Here is a 9,622-nt window from a genome sequence, read left to right as displayed (position 1 = left end):
TTGCAGTTTCCATGTCATGCCACGACCGAAGCGGCGGCGCCCAAGCCTGGGGACTCGGGGTTTTCCATGTCACGCCCAAGCCTGGGAAGCTTGGGGTTTCCATGTCGCGCCCTTGATGGAACCACGGGTTTCCGCATTTTACGGCACGAGGGAAACGCGGGGAACTTGGGATTTCCATGACGATGCAAACCAGCTCGCAAGTCTTGGGAACTTGGGGTGTTTCGAAACCGCTGCCCAAGTCTGGGGAACTCGCTGTTTCCATGTCGCGGCACACCCTGAATCGCCCGAGAGTCTGTGGAACTTCATATTTCCATGTCGTGGGGCCACGAAGAGCCGCCAAAGTCCGGGGAACTCGGGGTGTCCATTTCGCGGCGCGATGAAAACTGCTACCCAAGTCAGCGGACACACGCTGGGTTTCCATTTCGCGTCACAACAAAAATTTCTACCCAAGTCTGGGAAACGCGGTGTAAGGACCTGCGGTTCGGTTTCTCCCCGTCGGTGCGAAGTGCGAACTCTACGACCGAAATGTGGGAAGGGACATAAGTATAATGCGCATTAGAGGTGGAGCGATGGTTTGTTTATAGCGTGGGAGCGTTTGGCATAACCCACGGGCCGACTCACATGTTGGGGCGATTTGAACGAAGGATTGTTTGCCGACCAGCAATCGGATGGCAAGTTTGCGACGTGTAAGGGCGTTTTGGCACGCGGTGGTCGAGTCGGCCTGGGCAGCGACTCGCCCAATCGCTCATATAAATATGGCAAGGCGTTGGAGCATTTGGCATTCATTCGAAGAACATTCGAACATGAGCATTCGGTGATCAAGAAAAAGGTGCCAAGTAGTGGAGCAGGTCGCAAAAGAGGCGCGGGCATATATGCACCCGCTCTTGGGCAAGCACACACGATACGCACAGGGTTCGGTTCTCGGGTGAGGGCGCGGGTAAGGAAGGCACCCGCCGTTCGGTGTGACACGGGGTGTCTCGGGTAGGTCGCCCGCCCGTCGTGGAAGAAGAAACGCGGAGGTGTCTCGGGTGACTCGGGTAAGTCGCCCGCCCGTCGTGCAACATGAAACGCTGGGTGACTCGGGTGAGGTCGCCCGCCGTCGTGCAGCGGTAAACGAGGTTCGGTCGACGAGTACGGTTGGCAGCTCGTGTGAGGGCGCGCCCGCCCAGCTCGGGCAAGGAACTCGGTTGGCACACGGAGGTGTTGCCTATTTTTAAAATTGGCTAAGTATGAAACTTGGTGTTTCCCAAGTATACTTGTAAAGCCCCGTAAACATTGTGGAGTTGAATAATATATTGTATTGGGTAGACTCATTGTTCAGGGAGTTTCCCTCCCTTTACACTGTGCAATTGTGTTCTTCATGTATAATTGCTGATGATAATTGCCTATGCGTATGGGTGTTCATTGGCATAAAGGAAACACAATAATACTTGGTTGCGAAAAACAAACTAAGTAGACTAATGGTTAGGCGTAGTCCATGAACATAAGTATTGGTGAAAAGGAAGTGTTCGGTGGCGCCGCACCTCGCCAAGTACGGCTGAAAGGGTACTGTAAGCCTGGGGGCGTGACACGCGGGGTTCCCATGTCGCTCGCGCCGTGTTGGGGATGGCGCACGCCCCTTGATACCTGCACGATGGGCGAGCCACCGACGGAAGGCGCACGGGCGACCCTTGTTGCGTGCCCGGATGAAAGAGGTGACCATGTGCGGACGAGTCAGGATGCGGGCAGGTGTGCTACGTGCGGCGACGGGTGTAATCGGCGAGGTGTTGGAGCCGACCCATGGGTGCGACGGTGCACACGAAGGGACGCGGCGGTTCGTCGGAATGGGGCGTGTCGAGGTTATGTGGCAGGTCAGCCGGGCATGCATGTTGATGGAGCCGACCCTTGTTATCCTCGAGAGACACGGCCCCTGGGCGAAAGGATGCGTATAAGCAAGGAGGATGGCGTTCGACGAAGGGATGTCGAACTCAGACTTCCACATCGCAGAACAAGTGCGAAGGAAGGAGTTGGGCGAAAACGGAAGGAAGAGAAGGACGCGGGTAAGAGGGCCACACCGGCGGGCGGATTACAGAGGGCGGGTCGGGCTTGGTAGCGCGGGCAGGCAGAGCGGGGCGGGTTACCGTCCGGGCAGGCAGGCCGCACTGCATGCGGGCCGTGCGCCCTCACTATGGACCGCACCGACGGGCAGAGTTTGGGCGCCGCAGAAGGGAAATTCGGGCGGACAGGTTCGCAGTTCAGGTGTGGAGTTGTGTCGTGCAGGCCGCGGGCCAGTGCAGCACGACCACATGACACGACAGGTTGAAAGAATAATTGAAGAAGATAAATTTATGGTAAGTTATTTTCGCTGCATTGTTAAGAACACTTGCTGGAGAATTGATCGAGTGTTGAAGTAGGCGCAGACCGTGTACTCAAGTATTGGTAAAAGGAAAAAGTACGGCGGTGCCGCACCCGCTTATGCGTGGTTGAAATACTACCACTAGGATAGGAGCGCGACATGGGGTCTCCTGGTCCCTCCTCGACAGAGGTCGCCAAATTGCAGGGTACCCGGGGATTCCATGTCTCGCCTTGTCGAAAGCATCCCAAGTGCGGGGAATTTGGGGTTTCCATGTCTCGTCGCGATGGAAATCGCCCCAGGTGCAGTAAACTTGGTGTACATCGAGCCTGCAACCTCACATCAAGAAAAAGGCTCGGTTGGTCAAGAGAATTAAGGTTTCTTCATTGGTAAAGGACCTCGCTAAGGATCAAAGGTTGGAGTCTCTTCTAGAGCTAGTCCACCATGGACTATCAAAAGTTTAAAGAAGGACAGAGTGTCGGGGAACGAAGCGCCGAAGAAACAAAGTGCAGAGAGGAGGAAGGACTCGACTAGTGCTTGGGGGATATTATTGTCAAGGGTCTAGGGCTTCGCAATGACCAATAAGAAGCTTCAATGAGGGAAATTTACGAAAGGGTTTTCCTCTCTGAGAGAGAGAGAGAGAGGTTTTTCCCTGGCAGAGAGCCAACATCTTGTGTTCTTGTTCTTATGTTTTTGGCACCAGTTTAATGAAAGTAAACACACATGCATTAATAAGAAGAGAAGAAGATTAAGATAACACGATAAATTGAAAAAGAGCTTCACAAATTGTTATCAAGTCTAGAAGAATCCCGCTATACCCCATTGCCCCAGATTCTTCAACGCGGTATCGGAGCTAAGGTGACACATCAAGGAAAGGGAATCTCAAGAACATCCGCAAGGTTGAAGCGTCAAGCCAAGAAGTCTCAATCACATCAAGGACAAGAAGGTCTACCATCTATCATTCCTCATGGAAGACTACAAAGCAAGAAGAAACGCCTTGTATAAAGGCACCTACAAGAAGAACAAATCAAAGAGGGACCTACATCAAGCTACACATCTTGAAGAATGAAAGGCACTACGAGTCAAGTCATCAAGCAAGTCCATTTGAAGAAAGCAACTTGAACAACATCAAGATCTAAGGAAGGCAAGCCATCAAGTCTTCAAGAAGAAAGCAAGTTCACTACATCTCAAACTCTATCAAGTAAGTATATGTCCCCTTCTGAGTATACCTCAGTGTCTTTTTGCAAGGAAAGTAACAAATTGGTTGGGGCCACTACATGTCCAAAGTCGAACGGTTTGGATGCCAAGAGTATGGACGCTACAAAAGGGATTTTCCTAAACTTAAGAAGGACAACAACAACAAGAGAAAAAGGGAAGAAGCTCATGTAACTCAAGAAGTGAAAGAAGACGACAAGAAGCAAAAGAAGGAAGATCCTCCTAGGACTAAGTCAACCTCTTTTCTTAAAGTCTTCTTTCAAAGGGGGTAGAGGTCTCATTGGGGGTCCCATTTATGGGATTCAAGAGAGGATGATATAGAGGCAAGAGCAGATGAAGCAAGAAAGGCTACACCAATCGAGGAGAACTATCAAATAAAGCCGCGATGATAAAAGCATAATCAAGGTGAGGTATGTATGCATCAAAGTTTAAGTCATGTCGCCATATATATTGATTGGGTCATGGGAAAAGTTCTAGAATCATGATCAAGAATAAAAGGATCTCTTTCGCCAACGACATGCTCGGAGGCATGTGCTACAGTGGAGTAAAGGTCAACATGAAGAAGTGCTCTCATAAGGAGTATAAGGTGGTTGACCAATCAATCCAATAAGAAGCAAATGAAGAACATCGCGGTCACAAAGAATAACTATTTGACAAGATTCCTCAACATCTCTCGAAAGAAGGCACGACAACTCTGACAAAGGAAGAAAAAGATAAAGGACCCTTGACACCTACGAAGGCCTTGGAGATAGTAAGGTGCAGATAACCGATTCAACTCTACAAATATGTCGTGATGAAGAGCAATTTCACGATGAAGACATGAAGGGCCACTAAATCAAAGTACGGGAACAAGCGAGTACAACTAAGCATCCATGTGATAAGTGTTATGAAGGATAGACAAGGTGACAAAGGAGTAGCTAGATGACAAAAAGGCCCTGATATATATCAAGAAGGCCACTTTCCACGAAGGGAGCAATGACATGACAAACCAGGGGGGAAAGTGATCGATGGTCGGTACCCTGCCAAGAAGAAGTTCAAACAAAGACTTCATGACATCGAAGGAAAGAAGGAGATCAAGCGGCTGAAGGACCCACAAAGAAGACGTTGTTGATGAATGGAGAAGTCCCTAGCTAAGAGGGAGTTCTAACAAGTTTCCCAAATACAAAGGAGCTTGGGCAAGTTCCTTGTTAGAGGAAATTGGGCATGTCTTCCCAATCAAGGGAAGAGATAGACACAACATTCTTGTCTTCACTTGGAAAGAAATAACGGGAGGATTCAGCAATCATTTGGCATCTGATGCTCTTTGAGGATGTGTAGGGCACCCAAGACAAGAGTAGGCAAGAGGAGCGATATTCTTTGAGGGATGGGAACCAAGACAAGAATGTCCTGGAAGGTCATACTCAGGGAACACCTGGGTGGGTATGTACCTTTAGAGACAATGACCAAGTGTTTATAAGCCATTGGCCTCGCCAACATTGTGCTCTGGTATTATGAGAGATAAAGCTGTTAGTCAAGGCCTTGCTATGAACAATGTTGGATAATATGATGCTTTAACAGATGGGTTTCCAATCCAGTTTCTCTTATGTGAATTATTCAAGATGAAAAATAGCCAAACACCTTGTAATGATTTACGAATACCTCCCTAGTTGAGAGGGGGTGTTGAAGAAAGTGTAACTCGGTTCGGTCTTCATAAATGTACTTTTGATATTTGTATTTATTCAGGAAAATAAATAAATATATAATATATAATATTATATATATATATATATATATATATATATATATATATATATATATATATATTTCATTGAGTTTCTTGCTCATTGAAATAGGCCTAGCACATGTTAAAGTGTTATAAAGAGTCAAAAGAAAATGTTGAAGATATTAAGGGCATGTTACCCCAGGTATATTTATGTATTAGAGTCAAAGATATTCCTACCCTCGTGCCTTCGTTCGGGTCGTGCGCCCGTTCAAACCCCAAATTTCCTTCGGGCGGGCCCGGTTCATCCCATGCCATGCCGTGTGTGGGGGTGCGCGGGCACACGTGGGCGTGCCGAAAATGCCAAGTCATGACCACCCATGTGCCTTCTTTGTTCGGGTCGTACACCCATGGAAACCCCAAATTTCGTTCGGGCGATTCGGGTCGGCTCGCCCAGGGCGGGTCGGGTCGTGCCGTGCCGTGTGTGGGTGCCCCGGCACACGTGGCCGTGCCAAAAATTCTAAGTCATTGCCCGTGTGCCTTCTGCACATTCGTGCGGCCCGTTTGCCCGACACTCCCTCGGGCCTTCGTTCGGTCGTGCACCCATGGAAACCCCAAATTTCGTTCGGGGCGTGCACACATGGAAACCCCAAATTCCGTTCGGGCGGGTTGGGTCGTGTCGTGTGTGGGTGCCCGTGCAAACGCGTTCGGGCGAGTCGAGTGGGGTCGGGTCGTGCCGTGCCGCGCGTGGGTGCTCGGGAACATGTGGCCGTGCAAAAAATGTTAGGGCGTGACCACCTGTGTGCCTCCTGCACGTTCGCGCGACCTGTTTGCCCGACGCTCCGTCGTGCCTTTGTTCGGGTGGGTCGGGTCGTGCCGTGCGTGGGTGCTCGGGCACACATGGCAGTGCCAAAAATGCTAAGTCATGACCCCCCATGTGCCTTCTACACGTTCGTGCGGCCCGTTTGCCCGACGCTGCCTTGTGCCTTCGTTCGGGTCGCGCACCCATGGAAACCCCAAATTTCGTTCGGGTTGTGCATATAAGGAAACCCCAAATTTTGTTCGGGTCGGGTCGTGTCGTGTCGTGTGTGGGTGCCCGTGCAAACGCGTTCGGGCGGGTCGGGTCGGCTCGCACAAGGCCGGTCGGGCCGTGTCGTGCCGTGTGTGGGGCCCGGGCACACGTGGGCGTGCCAAAAATGCTAAGTCGTGACCGCCCGTGTGTCTTTTGCAGGTTCGTGTGGCCCGTTTTCCTGATGCTCCCTCATGGCTTCGTTCGGGTCGTGCGCCCACGGAAACCCCGAAATTTCATTCGGGTCGTGCGCCCATGGAAACCCCAAATTTCGTTCGGGCGGGTCGGGACGTGTCGTGTGTGGGTGCCCGTGCAAACTGGTCAGGTCGTGTCATGTCGTGTCATGTGAGGGCACCCAGGGCACACGTGGCTGTATAAAAAATGCTAAGTTGTGAAGGGGGGTGGGCCTCGTGCACGATCGTGCCGCCCGTTTGCCCGAATCTCCCTTGTGACTTCGTTTTGGTCATGTGTCGGAGCCCATGTAAACTCGTTCGTGCGGCTCGTTTGCCGTGTGAACTCGTTCGGGCGGGTCGTTCGGGTGGGTCATTCGAGCGGGTTGTTTGAGGGTGCCCATGTGAACTCGTTCGGGCGAGGGCCGTATCAAAAATGCTAAGTTGTGACCCGAGGTTGGCTTTGTGCACGTTCGTGCAGCTCGTTTGCCCGGCTCTCCTTGTCGGTTCTGTTACACTAAAAAATGTCACCATGACTATTTGCAGTTAGTATGGCTCCATCCATGCCATACTATCCTCCTTGGCAAGTCTCATGCCTCTGCTCTTCATGTCAAACTTCAAGAAAAGAGAGAAAAGTCCTTTAAAGTCAATTATCTTTGGTACGCAGTTTCTCTTAGCCTTACCTGCATGTACGCAACCCAAGTTCACAATACCTGCGTACTTGTACGCTCTGTATGTAAAGGGGTGGGTGCGTACTCCTGTGAAGGTCAAAAGGCGCAAGTTTCATCTTAAAAAAGTTACTTGTGGTCATTTCTAGAGTCTTCTAGAAGCTTGTTTGACGTGTATGAAGCGCCTCCAGATGGTTCATGTATCCCTACCAAAGAGGAACTTATCCCATCAAGAGGGGAGCTATCCCATCCAAAGAGGGGCTTATCCCATTGATGGTGGACCTGAATAACTTCCTCTAGAGCACTATAAATACAGGCATTGGGACAAAGGGAGGGGAGCTTGAAAGCTGAACATTCCTAAGGGTAGATGCTGCTGGAATTAGGACTTCCTTGTAGAAGCTTGTGAGGAGATATTACCATCTTTGCTTGTTCGATTTGGAAGTGGGTGAGCTGATCAGAGTAAAGGAGAACTCTTGTGGACCCTGGGAGGGACTTGCACAACACCAAGGCTCAGGTTTGTAATGGTTCCTTTTGTTACCTTTTAATACAAATTAGTCCATTCTTCTCAACAATTTGTTATTTATGAGTTGTTTCATATACTCCTTGGTCTATATGTTAAATATGTTTTATTTTATGTGATATTCAGGTGCTATTTAATCGTTTGATTGTTAGTGAATGCAGGTTTCCAAGGGAAGGAGGAGCTCATCCAGATCAACGAAGCTAGACTATTACAACAGCGTTGGGTTCCAGGTAGGATCTAAACACTTGATTTCTCATATTGTAAAAGCATATTTAGAGAAGGATTGCTCTTATTTGTCTTGTTTGTCACTAGAAAGTCTTAGGCTTCTAGGGAGGTCGGTTGTGTCCGCACTAACGACTTTTTCCGCATGACAAAATGGCGACTCCGCTGGGGAATCCATGAATGTGTTTGAGTTCTTTTTTATTTGATATTTTGGTCTGAGAAAAATCGCTTGTTTTCTGATTTTTGGTTGTCTAGCTGTGTATTTGGGTGGGTTAGCTTAGAGTCAATTTAGATTTTTATTTTTCTTAGCTTTGCCAGCAGTACGCAGTCTCTGAGTTAGGCACAGTGCATACTTGTACGCACTGCGTCTTTGTGCACAGGGCGTACCCGCGCCTGTGTCAACAGATCACCTGCGTACCCCTGTCAAATTTGAGAAAATTTCATTTTTCCTCTTTTTTCTCTTTAGATTTTGTTTTTACTTTGTTTTTACTGCCCAGATCCATTAGTTTACTGTCAGAGATCTTCACCTGAACTTGTCCCGTTAGTGTCGAGGGTTTTGGTGGAATTCATAGGGATTTTGCCTTAGGGTTTGATTTTTAACTGGTCCTGTAGTGACTTTGGCATTAGAGGTTGTCAAGCTTTGGATATCCTTGGTTTTGATCAGTCCTCTTAGGAGTCGGGCCTGTCATAGAAGTCACCCTTGTGAGAGACCTACCTTTGTGTCTTCTCTTTGCGAATCTCGAAAAGTTTGTTTGTTAAAACCTTGAATTTCATTCTTGAGAAAAAGAACAAAAAGATTTCGATTTTGTTTTTTTGATTAGTTTATGATTCTGCATGAACTGATCCTTAGTTGCATTTTGACTGAGTAAAACATCCAGGAATTATCCTTGTAGGCTTTTGTCCTCATTATTTTTTGCTTTTAGGTAAATTTCCTTTTAATTTGCTTTTGAGTGAATTTGATTTGATTGTTTTAGATTTGTTAAATTTCGTGTTTGATAAATAGTTTTTACATGCTTTATTAATATAGAAAAAAACACAAAAATTCTTTTGGAAAAAGTTTGATTTGGTAGCATTTGTAGTCTTTTGGGAGAAAAAGGAAATTTCGTAGAGTAATTAGTGGTCATGAGTTGTGTGTTTTGAAAAGATAAAGAGATTGTTTCTTTGATTGTCTTTACTAAGAAAGTTGTTTTCTATAAAATTTGCATTTTCCAACTCTCTTAGTTAGGAGATTCATTGAAAAAGAAAATTAGTGTAAATCATCTTAGGTGCATCTTTGTAGTGGTTTCGAGTCGAGTCTACACACCACCAATTTCATCTCCACTACCCTTTTTGTCTTTAAGAAAAACCATAAAATTAACGCTTAAAGTAAAATCAACTTAGTAACTTTTATTTACTAGGGTTCTGAAACACCAATTTAGATCAGGCTAGTGTCTTGGAGTAGGAGAGTAATTAACTCTCCAAGACAACAAAACCAAACAAGTATCTTATCTTGTGATAAAATAAATCCAATTGTTTCATTTGTACTCTGGGAAAGCTCCTCTAAAAGGAGAAGCACGAGCTCGTGTCGAACAGTGAGGGGATCAATCCTCCCTCGTTGGGAACGACACCAGACACGCACGTATTACAAATGGTAAAACTCGGATTAACCATTGTCGAGGAGCCAGGGGTCACTTGTCAGTAAACCTTGGATTATTGTCAAGGGAACGGCAAGGGGATTGAGCTTGATA

The sequence above is a fragment of the Pinus tabuliformis genome, chromosome 7, assembly GCF_031772625.1.
Source record: "Pinus tabuliformis cultivar Carrire ecotype Pingquan chromosome 7, CPIR1, whole genome shotgun sequence".
In the NCBI taxonomy this organism is placed as follows: Eukaryota; Viridiplantae; Streptophyta; class Pinopsida; order Pinales; family Pinaceae; genus Pinus; species Pinus tabuliformis.
The sequence above is the reverse complement of the archived record's forward strand: the minus strand, read 5'-3'. Positions refer to the sequence as shown.